The sequence below is a fragment of the Cyprinus carpio genome, chromosome B12, assembly GCF_018340385.1.
Source record: "Cyprinus carpio isolate SPL01 chromosome B12, ASM1834038v1, whole genome shotgun sequence".
Taxonomy (NCBI): domain Eukaryota; kingdom Metazoa; phylum Chordata; class Actinopteri; order Cypriniformes; family Cyprinidae; genus Cyprinus; species Cyprinus carpio.
Window position 1 is genome coordinate 23,053,744 of NC_056608.1, and position 13,635 is coordinate 23,067,378.

General features: G+C 34.4%; 1 protein-coding gene and 1 long non-coding RNA gene across 3 annotated transcripts in view; one reads left to right on the plus strand and one right to left on the minus strand.

Moving 5' to 3' along the window:
• Nucleotides 1–13,635, minus strand: part of ptprea (protein tyrosine phosphatase receptor type Ea) — a 78,232-nt gene that overhangs the window by 27,026 nt on the left and 37,571 nt on the right. For both annotated transcript variants that reach the window (XM_042735991.1, XM_042735992.1), the window contains exon 2: nucleotides 9,624–9,844. The gene's annotated coding sequence lies outside the window, so the exon portion shown is untranslated. The remainder of the gene's footprint in view (nucleotides 1–9,623; nucleotides 9,845–13,635) is intronic.
• On the plus strand, nucleotides 184–1,343 carry LOC122139286. Its single transcript, XR_006156184.1, has 3 exons — nucleotides 184–312; nucleotides 1,016–1,117; nucleotides 1,203–1,343. It is a non-coding gene; the product is annotated as an uncharacterized LOC122139286 (long non-coding RNA).

A 13,635-nucleotide genomic window follows, 5' to 3' on the forward strand; every position in this document is an offset into this window, starting at 1 on the left:
TGATTGATTTGAACTGTGCTTTAAACAAAATCAACCCTGATGTTAGCTAATTTTTACCCTCACATAATTACAATCTCCTTCCTTCATCCACGTCCCACACATCTCTCTGTCAGCGAGCATGTGATGTGTTTGTTCTGGCTGAGCTCAGGACTGGCCTGCTGTCTTTGCACCCAGATTAAAGGGCATTTCTGAGACTCATTATTGTAAACAGGTCATGAGGTAAAAGACATTTGCAGATAGCCTCGGGTGAGGCCTTAACTCGTCTGCAACATGTGCCGGAAACGGCCCAGGATGCACTCGCTGTATTACATGGTAAGTGAGACTATCTCTGGTTTGTGTGTGTGTGTGTGTGTGTGTGTGTGTGTGTGTGTGTAAGCTGCTAACCATGAATTAATGACACTCTGCTGTGGGGTTTTTTAGCCCACACGAAAACTCCCAGCGACCGCTCTCTCTATAAATGAGGAATGCTCCTCATCATTTCCTTATGCAATCAGTGAAAGCAGGAACAAAAGTATATGTATTTTTGTGTATGAAGTGTGGAAATATGTACTTGTGTGGGTTGAATGCATCAGACCAAATTCTCAGCGCACCTAAATCTATACAGTATTTCTCTGCTCAAAAACCTCTAAAAACTGAAATAGAAATGAAACCTTAGAAGTAGCTGATGTAGACTTAATTTTTACATAGGAAATAATTCAGCGCTCCTAATGGAAAACTTATAGTAGACAACTCCATTCCAACTGAACTTAACAAAAATACAAAACATTATGTTAATAAGCATTAAAATCCAAACACACAAATAAATTGGGTGTAACAGTGCATACTAAGTTTTTTTTTTAAATGTGAATAAATAATTCTTAAAAATTCAAAACATCAATGTAGAATAATAATAATTATTATTATACAGATAATTCAATACTGAAATATTATTATATATATAATAATATATAGTATACAAACACACACAGAAATAATGTTTTAAAATATAGTCTTCTCTCTCCCTCTCTCCATGCAGACTGCTGACTATACAGTGATTTTACAGATTCCAGGAGCTGCTTAGTACAGAAAAAAACCACTATTACCAACCCATGACACACTCAATCACACTTATAATCAGGTGACGCGTGTCTGTCTTTAGCTAGCTGAAAAACACTCCTGAACCGCATGTCAACTTAATAACAGTTTTCTGTTTCTGTTTACAGTAGAGATACAACAGAAATGATTGCGGGGGAAGGATTACGAAACGTCTGGATTCAAACACAAAATGCCCACATACAGAGCACCTCAACATGCCAGCGCATGTGTGCGCCAAATCAGACAAATACACACACTGCAGCTAAAATAAAAACACAATGGTTCTTCATTTAAAGCTGAAGTCTGAAATTTCTGCATCAATAAAAATACAATGTTAAATTAAAAATTTACTCATTTCATTTTCTCACATAAAGTTCATTTTGGATTCAAAACATGCACAATGTTTAAGATGTTTTTAGCAATCTTTCCCCTCATCTCTTACTGTTTCATCCGTAAAGTCTGATTGGACATGAACTCAAAGAGCAATTCTGCCACACGAAGAGCTCGTCTGCATTAAAAAACAACTGATAAGTGTTAAAGAATAAGTCACTTTAAGGATGATTTTTTTTAATTATTATATTATATATTGTTATATATATTTTTGTTATATTTTTAGATCAAATATATAAAGAGAAAATTATAATTTCTAGGTCTTTTTTGCTGAAACTGTTAAGATGAAAAATGCGAATTAACAAAAAACTTAATTCTTCATGTCTGTGTTAGTTCACAGTGCGTTAACTAACGTTAACATACAACTTTTGATCTTACAAATGTATAAATTAAGATATTAAGAAAAACTAAAACTAACCTTACTGTAAAGTGTTAACAGTCCAAAAAAAAAAAAAAAAACTGACTTCAGTTTCTTCAGGCAAAATACAATTTATTTCTCATTTCTTTTGTTATCTGTATGAAATATGACTCAGACATGTCAGCCAAATCATCTACTGAACTGAGTCTGAACTTTGCTGGACTTGCTGAGCGTTTTTTCCCCTGCTTTCTACAATACCGCTGTCTCTGTGAATCAGACCAGCGGGTCTGTAGGAAACTAAGCGAGGGATATTTGTCCTGGCGGGAGCTGATCGTCTAATTCAGACAAATCTCAAGCAAAGTCAACCCTGGAGGACACATTAAAACGGCCCCCAGAGTTAAACCAACAGAGAACAAGAGCATTTTCATTTTATTCTTCTAGATCGCATTCAAGTTGCTTGTTCCTTCTCTGGGTTTTCATTAATATCTCGCCTCATCCTTCCGTTTCATTACTCGGGCGTTCTTTATGCTCTCTTTTCTGGGGCTGATCCATCTGCCATGTGGTTTAATACACTGACCCATTTAAGAGAAAGAAACCTCGTTGACTCACCCAATCACATTACACAAACCCACAGCGACCACCAAACAACAGTAGCGCATTAACCGCTCAAAGAGTCTCGACCGGCAAGCTAACCATCCAACCAACTTCCAATAATGCCACGTTTGCCTTCGGCGCAATGCAGCCTTGCATTAATGCAGGCCGTGAACCAGAGGTCACATCAGAGACGCAGCGGCCAGAATGATGCCAGACAGCTGTCTCATCATCTTCCCGAGAGTTGCCATGGAAACGTGACAACCGGTGTGGCTTGATAAATGAAGATTGCGGGCTTGGGCTCTGCATGACAAATGCACATGCACATACAATCACAAAAATACATTAGACCTCTACAAATGAGGAAATCCCTAAACCCTGTTTGTAGGCAACAGTGAAAACAAAACTATTTTGGGGCAGCTATATTTTATCACCCTGTCGAACATATTGACCACAAAATTCATTTACAAAGGGTATTTTTGGTTCAGAAATTGCTCACTTCAGTCTGAAGCTCGCTGAAATCTTTCCTGGAGAAGCACAGACTGACACGCAAATCAATTCTGCTCCAGCCTTCCACAGATTGAATGATAAGCTAATGCTGGTTATGGATTTAAACAAGTATATTGCATCCGTCATAGACACATCTCACACAACTAATAAGATTGGTTGCCAGATCTTGACTGAATAAATCAATTTGGTTTTATCTAAGTACTGCTGAAGCCAAACCATCAATTTGGTTATGTGGGTCGGCCAAAAGTGTCATCTTGCTCCAGAGCTAATGTTGACTTGTGCATGAACAATTTACTATTTTTATTATTATTGTCTTCTTTTTCTATATCTTAAAGGAACAGTTTCTGTCAAAAATGGGAAATGTTGTCAATATTTAACTGACTCTTTAAGCACATCAGTCTAAAAACCATAAAAAAGATCAATTAAACAAGAACTTAAATACTATTTCTTGAATCTCTTACAAAATCTGCATTAATCATTATATAAACCAATGTTGTTTTCATTAATAAAAAAAGATGGAATAATATGAAATATGAGTATTCAATTTTCTTTTTTTATGTTGACAACTTGCCTTGACAACAAATGAAAATAAGCTTAAATTACATGTACCAATGCTGTAATTGTTAAAGTAAAATTATATAAAAAAGTTTTGTTAATTGAAATTATGAAATATGGATATTAGATGATAAAAAAACTGAATTAAAAATGATTAGAATATATGTGTGTGTGTGCGTGTGTGTGTGTGTGTGTGTGTGTGTGTGTGTGTGTAAAACTGATAGAAAATGAACAGAAATAACAATAAACTGAAATGAAAACTAAAGAGATTAATTTAATTAAAATATGAATAAATACTCAAATAGTAGGCCTTTTAATAATGCAAAAATAACACTGATATGTCCATAAAAACAAAATCAAACATTTGCTTATGAAGCACAAATAACTAAAGCCCTCCATATTGTTAAAGTAACAAAAGTTCACTTTTGTAAACACACACACACACACATATATTCTCCCCTTCTGTTATGTTTACCAGAACACCTTAATTTTCTCTGTTTTATTTATAACTTTATTTTGATGTTGAACTTTCAGTTTTGAAATCCCTGGAGGTCTATGTCTGAGGATGTTAAAAATATTGTAAAAAAACATCTGAGCAAACATAAAACTGGCATGATACTGACACTTTAAACCATCTACAATGCACATTTACACACACAGTCAATTTGTAAATAGCACTATGATTAATGTTTCCTCATGAATATTAATTAGGCAACTTCACTATAGAATGCAGAACAACAGTGCAAGCAGTTTAAGAACCCGCCCACAAACCCTCTGCATTGCTTTAAAAGACTGCAAATCAGCTACTTTCATGTTCTTTTAAGATGCTTTTCGCCCTTTAATTCTTGATATAATTCTTATTCTGAATCGTTTATTCTGTGATTAATCTCAACTACTTCTCAGAGCACGCTGTGCAAGCATACTTGGCAATAAAGCTCTTTCTGATTCTTCTAAAGCTTTTATTTTGACGTAACACAGCAGGTTGAATCAGATCATTCTCACCCTGCAACATCACAGCGTGTGAGCAGAATTCCTCAGAGATGCTTTCCAGATGCCCAGCTCTCAACCTGACAGACTAGCAGCCTGCTGTGCCGTGTGGGAGCAGACTGCCAGTGCCATGTTGTTGATTAAGGTTGCATAAGGCTGTTTCTCGCTCGGATTGGCTTGTGAGAAAGAACTATAAAAATCTGGGCCGCACTGGATTTACACTGTGCGCTATTGTCCTGTTCACATGCACACACACATAAACAAACCCCGCTCTCACAACAAGGGGCCACTGATCTGAGCCTCTTCAGGCTGAGTGTGTGTCTCTTTCCCTGCAGGCCGGGTCACATGAGGGGTGGCATCATAGAGAGGGGCGTGGCCACGGTCTGCAGTCTGACCAATCAGTGAGAATAAGAGGTAAATATTCCAATACATCTGTCACCTGCACACAGCTTTAACAAAATCTGAGACTATCACAAATCATTGACAGTTTAAAGTCAACATGACGCTGCAACTGCAACCCATTTTTACTTTTATATATGACACATTTCTGAATGAAACAGGATATGAAACGAGAATGAAAAATGTAAGCCAGGACTTGATTTTAATGCAACAGTGAGGTTAAACCAAAACTATTAAAAATCATTTGTTCTTATGACTGAATAAAGTTGAAATAAACTAAAATATAAATATTACTTGAAAGTTTTCAAATGCAAATCATCTAAACTAACTCAAATAAAGTTCAAGTTAATGCTGCAACCCATTTTACTTCTAAAATCGGACATTTCCGAATGAAACAGGATACTGAAAAAAAATTGATTTTATCCATGTAGAATTGATTAATGAAAATGTTGCTATTAAACTATTAAAAATCATTTTCAAATAAAGCAGAAATAAAATATGAATATTAGATGAAAAATAAATCAACCTAAAAATGTACACAAAAATGATAAAAAGTTAAAGTTGAAACTGCATTTGTTTAAAAACATTTTCATTAATTAAATGACGATTTATTAAATTAAGATGATTAACTGATAATGAAAGTTTTAAACATAAATGTAAATAAAAATTAGAAATTAATAATACATAACTGTCTGTCCTCATTCACTTTCATAACTATAAGAGAAGTAAACATTCTCTGAACGTCCCAGAAAAGGAAGTATGTAATATGGGTTTGGAGCATGACTGAACTTTTCCATTAAGCTGCTGATTACAGGCAGACGGTGTTTCAGCATCTTTAACGATGGTAAAACACACGAGACGTCTCCCCCTCAATCTTTCATGTCTCTCTGCGCTTATTTCAGTCTTTTCATTTCCTGCGGTGTCTCGGCTCAGGACCAATCAAAGCTGGGATTGCCTCCCCTGGTTTTTCTGCATGGATTTCATGTCTTATTAATAAAATATCAGCACACACACACACACTCCTTCTCTCACAATGGGTGTCTGATTCAACAGAGAGTGTCATAATGTCACACCTCCCACCAGTTTACATCTCTGTGTGTGACTGTCCTGTCCTGCACACAGTCCTGAATGACTGACATTCTTCTTAACCAATCAGTCCGGGGTAAATGGAGCTTATAGTGTGAGCTGGACTCTGATTGGCTATTTGTAACAGTAACTTATGTTAATATCCCATCTAACCCAGATCGATATGTTGAGACAAGCAGTGTGTAGGTTGATGTAGTGTTATGGAAATACCATTTTCAAGAAGTTTGATGTCAGTAATATTTATTCTTTTTAGGAAATTATTATTATTATTTTTTTTTACACAAGGACATGGTAAATTCACCAAGTGAAGTAAAGACATTTAAAATGTCCTGTTTCAAATAAATGCTGTTCTCTTTAACTGTTTATTCATCAACAAACCCTGAAAAAAAAAAAATGGTTTCCACAAAAATATAAAGCAGCACAACTATTATTTATAAAAATAATAAATGTTTTTGAGTAGTGGATCAGCATTAGAATGACTTCTGAAGGATCTTACACTTAAGACTGGAGTAATATTGCTGAAAATTCAGCTTTGCATCACAGGAATAAATGACATTTTAAAATATATTACAATATAAAACTTATTTCATATAAATTTAAAATATTTCACAATATTACTAAATTTTATTGGATTTTTGATCAAATAAATGCAACCTTGGTAAACAGGGGTGTATGAATATATGTGGACTGCAATCTAAATTTGTGTCTGTTCATCTCATAAAGTTATCACATGACTTCATATGACTTGGAAAATAGCACAGCAGTTGTATTGACTACTTTTATCATGCATTTAATCTTTTTTGTTCCCCATTGTCCTTTTGTGTCCCACAAATGAAAGACAGTCACACAAGTTTGGAACGACATGAGGGAGAGTGAATTCATTTTAATTTTAAAAATGCCTTGACAGAAGAAAGCAGCAAAGCTCTTGTAAATGTCAATGCAATGAATGAGAAGGCCAATCAGAACAACAATCTCCAGCCTGATAGATGAATGACACTTCAGACCTGTTTGGCATTTGGAGCGGACAGACCAAGCCACGTAAACAGGGTTCCTAATGAGCGACTATAAGTCTATGTAAGTGTGTATCAGAGTTTATGAATGCGTGGGTGATTCGCAATGATTTTGTTGACAATATAAAATCAAGCACAACTGTAAAATGTCAAATTGGCAACAATCACCTCTTTAAGCTATTTCATACTACTGTATATACTTCCATTCAAAGATTTTGGCCAATTTTTTTAAAAGAAATTAATACCTACTACTACTACTACTACTACTACTATTACTACTAGCAGGAATGCATTAAATTGATCAAAAGTGACAGTAAAGACATACATAATGCAAATGAATTCTATTTTAAATGATTGCTGTACTTTAGTTTCAACACTGAAAATGATAAATGTTTCATGAGCAGCAAATCAGGATATGTACTGTAACACTGAAGACTGGAGTCATGATGATGAAAATTCAGCTTTGGTCACAGGAATAAATTACATTTTTTAAATATATTCAAATATAAAACATTTATTTTAAAGTGTAATGATATTTTACAATATTACTGATTTTACTGGATTTTTCATCAAATAAAATGCAGCCTTGCTGAGTGTAAGAGACTTTCAAAAACATTAAACAAATCCCACCCAAACTTTTGAAGGGTAGTCTATAAGTAAAAGCCAAAAAACATCACCCATGCCTAGAGTGGACGAGAGACAGAGAGAGAGAGAGAGACAGAGACAGAGACAGAGAGAGAGAGAGAGAGAGAGAGAGAGAGAGAGAGAGAGAGTGTGTGTGGGTGTGTGTGTGAGTGTGAGTGTGAGTGTGAGTGTGTGTGTGTGTGTGTGTGTGTGTGTGTGTGTGTGTGTGTGTGTGTGTGTGTGTGTGTGTGTGTGTGTGTGTGTTTGTGCAGTGTAAGCACATGCAGTCCCCCATCTGCCGGCTGATAGGTGATTTCCTTTCCTGTGCAGCCAGGTTTCCTGCTTGAGTTTGACATACACTTCTTAACCTTTGGATAAGATACATACACCCACACACGCTCCTTAAACAAGTGCTGGATGCTACACACACACAGACTCACACACACATTGTCTACACACAGACATGTATGTACAAAACCCGCTGGAATATCTCCATGTTTTCAGGCCTCTGTTGAGCCTTCGCTAATAATGAGAGACGCTGTGCCAGCGAAGCAGCAATAACAGGAACAATGAGAAAACAAAAAGAACCAGAAAAATCCTTTGAATATTCCTGCAGATGCTGAGAGGATCAGAGAGTGTGAGTGTGCTGAACATGCAGCTTTCATAACCACACGCAATATGATGAACAATCAAGAAATGTGTGAAATGAACCCGACAGGCCAGACTTTCTATGCTTGGATAGTTTGAATGAAATTGGCTTTTAAAACATAAATTAGACCATTTGTGTGTCTGTCTGTGTATCATTTTAAATTTCAGAGGCAATTATATTTAAAGGAATAGTTCATCCAAAAATGTAAATTTGCTGATAATGTCCTCACCCGCAGGTCATTCAAGATGTAGATGAATTTGTTTCTTCATCAGATTTGGAGAAATGTAGCATTACATCACTTGCTCGCCAATGGATGCTCTGCAGTGAATGGGTGCCGTCAGAATGAGAGTCCAAACAGCTGATTAAAGCATCACAATAATCCACACAACTCCAGTCCATCAATTAACATCTTGTGAATTGAAAAGCTGTGTGTTTGTAAGAGACATTCATTTCAAACCGTTGCTTCTGGCTAAAATACTATTCCTGTTCACAATAGTGCTTTCTCCAGTGAAAAAGTCATCTTGTCTGAATCAAGAGAGAAATCTGCACAGATCAAGCACGGTTTCCAAGTGAAAACAGTCAAAAACAGTTATAAACAAATATGTGGGTGGATACTGATGTGAGAGACAGCAGGAGATGGGCTTTGTCACTGGAGGAGGCATTATTATGGATTATGGATTATGCTTAGAAGCAACAGTTTAAAGTTAAAAGGTCTTGATGGATTTGTTTCATATAAAAACACAGCTTTTGGCTTCTCCAGATGTTTACTGATGGACTGGAGTGGTGTGGATTATTGTGATGTTTATTTCAGCTGTTTTGGACTCTCATTCTGACGGCACCCATTCACTGCAGAGCATCCATTGGTGAGCAAGTGATGCAATGCTACATTTGTCCAAATTAATCTACATCTTGGATCGCCTGAGGGTGATGATATTTTTTATATCCAAGCAGGATATAACAGCATTTTTCTTGTTCTTTTGAAATAAGAGTTTGACGAATTGTCAACATACCCAAAAGTCCCTCCATTCAGAAACTGCCAAAACGGCTTGCTCAGAAATCATCATATTGACATCACAACCATGAGCCAACATATGACCGATCATATTTATGTATCAACATCTACTCTGTATTCAGCAACTACACAAACTGTAGGCAATCATAACAAAGCTCATTTACAGATGAAGCCTTAAAGGTACAGTAGCAAAAACTGCTGGTTGTCAACTGTGAGGGAGGAGCTCTGATTGGTAAATTACAAAAATTGTAATTTAAACTATATTACGCATAGTGAAAAAACCTTGACAAACCTTCAAGGAAAAAATAACGTGCAAAAACAACAAAAAAAACTTTCTGACATTTTCAGCTACATTGACTGAGGAAATGTTGACTATACCTTGAGCAGTGAAGTTTCAGTGTATGATTTGGTCCATTGTAGCCAGTGAACTGTAGGAGGAATCCAACCATCACATCACTCCTTCAGCCTTAAAACATTCTGTCTCACACTATCTATCTATCTATCTATCTATCTATCTATCTATCTATCTATCGAACAGATCCACAGAATGAAGAGGTGCAGCAGAAATCCAGGAGCTCAATGCAGCAGCACAATGAGATCTGGAGAGGAACAAGACAGACAGAGAGTCAGGTTAGATGTTTATTCAGGTAATTATGTAAGCCAGTCATTATCACAAAACAAACCATGACAGGGCGATCAGGCCCCTATATGAAGCTTTAATTAAATGGCTAAATAATAAAATACATCAGTAACAAATGCACAAATAAATAAATGCATAAATAAATAAATAAATGCACTATCTATCAATCAATCAATCAATAAACAAATACATCTGCGTTAAAATAATGTCATGATGTTTGAAGAAAGAGACTACAAAGAACAAGCATTAAACTAGTACAGTTATAAAGGAAATTGGTTGCTAGGGACAATGGTCAATTATATAGTTTAGCATTATTATACACAAAAATTTAACTGCAGAATGACACAACTGACCAATCAGAATCAAGCATTCCAGAGAGCCATACAATAATGATCTTCAAACAGTGAGTATGAGGACAATGAACAGAGAGTCTTAAGAATCCAGTTTTACAGATTTCCACTCACATGCAAGAGGGAAAAAAACCATAGAACTACACATGGTAATAAATAGTGTTCAGTCATGAACTAAATCACATTTCACTCATTTATTAATTTCTTTGTGAATAAATGCTTCATATTAATGTCTACGTTTACTGAACAAGCTATGAAATTAATATGAAGGATTTGTTCTCAAAGAAATTAATAAATAAAAATTGATTTAGTTCATGATCCATTATGTATGTATGTCTTTATTTATTCACTTAATTATGTATTTATGGATTTATTTAATTGTGCATTTAATTACACATTTATTAATTTATTTATTCACTTAATTAAGCATTTATGCATTTATTTATTTGTGCATTGAATCAAATCAACATAATTTCAACCCATTTACCAATCTGATTCCAGTCATGCTCTGTATTTCCCCAAGACATCAGATTTTATTATTACAGTATATCCCATTAACTTCAAATTTCAAACTAATTTACAAAAATCCAACAGCAAGTTTCTATAAATTTCTAGTGTCAATATTAGTCTACATTTCGTACATTTTATTGTCTGACAGGCCAAAATCAAGCAGGATTTGAGGTATGATTCATGTCCGTAACACAAACAATGCAGGACCGTCATGCGCTGAAGTACACAGAGTTACAGGTTTGTTCAAGTAACAGCATCACTAATAGCAAGTGCCACTAATGACATTCCCTCTTAATGGCTCTCTCAGAACCAGTCCTGTTAAACACAACCGCTTCAAACACACAAATTGCACAGGAAATCGACTTTACGCCTCATTTCTATTGAGCTCACTGTTGCCGTTTGTAATGAGACTGAATATATTTAACAACCACCATCCAGCATTCACTTCACATTCCCCAGCCATCCATCCATCCATCAGATTCAGAGGCCGTTTTAAAATTTAAAGAGCTCTCGGCATGGCCACACATGGCAGAGATGACTTCTGTGTGTGATATAATCCTAGCAGCCCCTCCAGGGGACGCCGTACATGAATTTAGATGAGCGCCAGAGATGGAATGGAGTGGGAGGAGGCTTTGGATAAAGACTGAGAAAAGGAAACACACTTGATAGACACAAGGAGGAGGAGGAGGAGGAGGACAGACAGGGGTGACAAAGTACAATTTATCTACCTGGGAAAAGCTGCAAGGGTACAGAATACACACGCTTGTGCATTTCAAACTGTTGCTATGGTGAGCATCTATAGTCTAGCAACCAGACTGAGTGTGGTTACCATGCGGGTTACCAAGTTTTTTGTTCACACATGCATGGAATCGTGGGTAAAGCAGCCACATCTCATTACAGTGTCTGTAAAATTACCCATTTCTTTATTTTTGGGGGAATATTTTGTATATTATAAATGATTGTCCAACTTTAACATGTTTTATTCTGTAAACTACTGATGACATTTCTTTCAAATTTTTAAATTAAAATGTTGCCATTTAAAGCAGTTTTTGGATAAAATGACAGCTGATCAAAATAACAAAAAAGATGCCATTTTTATATTGCATTTTTTCAACACAATATCAAAGTTTTAACTTCAGAAATAATTTTAGAAATCAGTTTTTGTTGGAATAATCCTGATTTTCTATCGCAAAAAATGAAAACAGTTTTTGACTATCTGTCATTTAAAAAAAAAAAAAGAAGAAGAAGAAGAAAAATTTTTTTTGGAGCAAATGTTATCAGACCTATACAGAATAAAATAAAAATATTAATATTTTAAATTAATTCAAAGCAGCTCTCTCAGTGACCGGCTTTGCTGACATGCAAGTTTATCCTTCCACTAAGCAAAAATAAATACATCTTTCACATCATGACTGAACAAGGGCAATACTAATATAATGCTAACAAAAATTCTCCATGGAAATGTATGAGGCGTAACACCAATAAACGCTGGTCTCTGAGCCTCTCTGTGTGTTTGTGTCATGCCGGGTGAGCAGGAAGATTTCTGTGTAACCATTAGAGAGCAGATGAAAGCAGCAGATCTCGGATGGGTGATGGCCTGCCCGTGAACTCTGGATGTGGCTCTTGATGAGGAGCGAATAATCCCTGATCTCCTCTCATGCTCCACAGTCAGAGACTCTCACGCTGAGCTTCTGCGCGACTGATTTCAGCTTCAGTCGCATAATAACGGGCTTTCATTCTCTGGATATGACAGCAAAACAGGTCTAATTAACTGAGCGCAGCACAGAAGCATCCTGAATGAACGGAGCTGAATAAATTATATATATATATATATATATATATATATATATATATATATATATATATATATTAAATTTAAATTAAAAATTAAAAATTAAAAATTAAATTAATTTATATATATATATATATATATATATATATATATATATATATATATATATATATATATATATATATATATATATATAAATTAAATTAAATGAATTTAATTTTAAATTTAATTTATATATATATATATATATATATATATATATATATATATAATAAAAATAATATATATAATAAATATATATAATATAATATATAAATAAATAAATATTTTTTTTAAATAAATAAAACTAAATATTATTGGAGTACAACAAAATACTAGTTCAGTCTTTCTACTTAATTTAACATTCAATGTGTTCGTGTCAATTCTTTATAATACTGTGATATTAATTAACAATTTCTCAGTGAAAATTGTTTCTATGCCATTTTTTTTTTAGTATAGAAGCAGATGCTTCATTCATGTACATTTATTGGAATAAAGCCAGCGTTCATAATAATGCATTAGATCTACAAATACAGTAGATACACAGAGAAAACTGGTCAAAAACTATTTTCACTATTTTCAGAAATTGCTAGTAAATTTTACAATTAATTACAAAGAAATACCAAGTGACAAAATAAGTGATACATTTTTTTTAACAAATAGGAAAAAGTATGTTTAAATAAAAATCTAATATTCTTCAGAAATAAATTTATATAAACTAAAAATCATTTTTTTTATTTAAACAAATGAAAATGTTTAAATACAATTAAATATGAAAATCAAATAAAGAAAACAACAATAAAATAAAAAAGTGAAATAAGAAAATAATAAGAATAATAAAAGTGAAAAGAGCCCACCTTTAAGTCTATGCATTTTTTTTTTTTTTTTTTTTTTTTTTTTTTTTTTAAGAAAGGAAAATCTGGTAGCTTTGAACAGTAATAGCATGACGCAATTTTACAAAACACATGATATAAGGAATCATTCATGTGCGCTGCACCAACAAGTTGATGGGTCAGGGGGTTCTTCAAATCCCCAATGCAAAGTATGAGCAATAACACT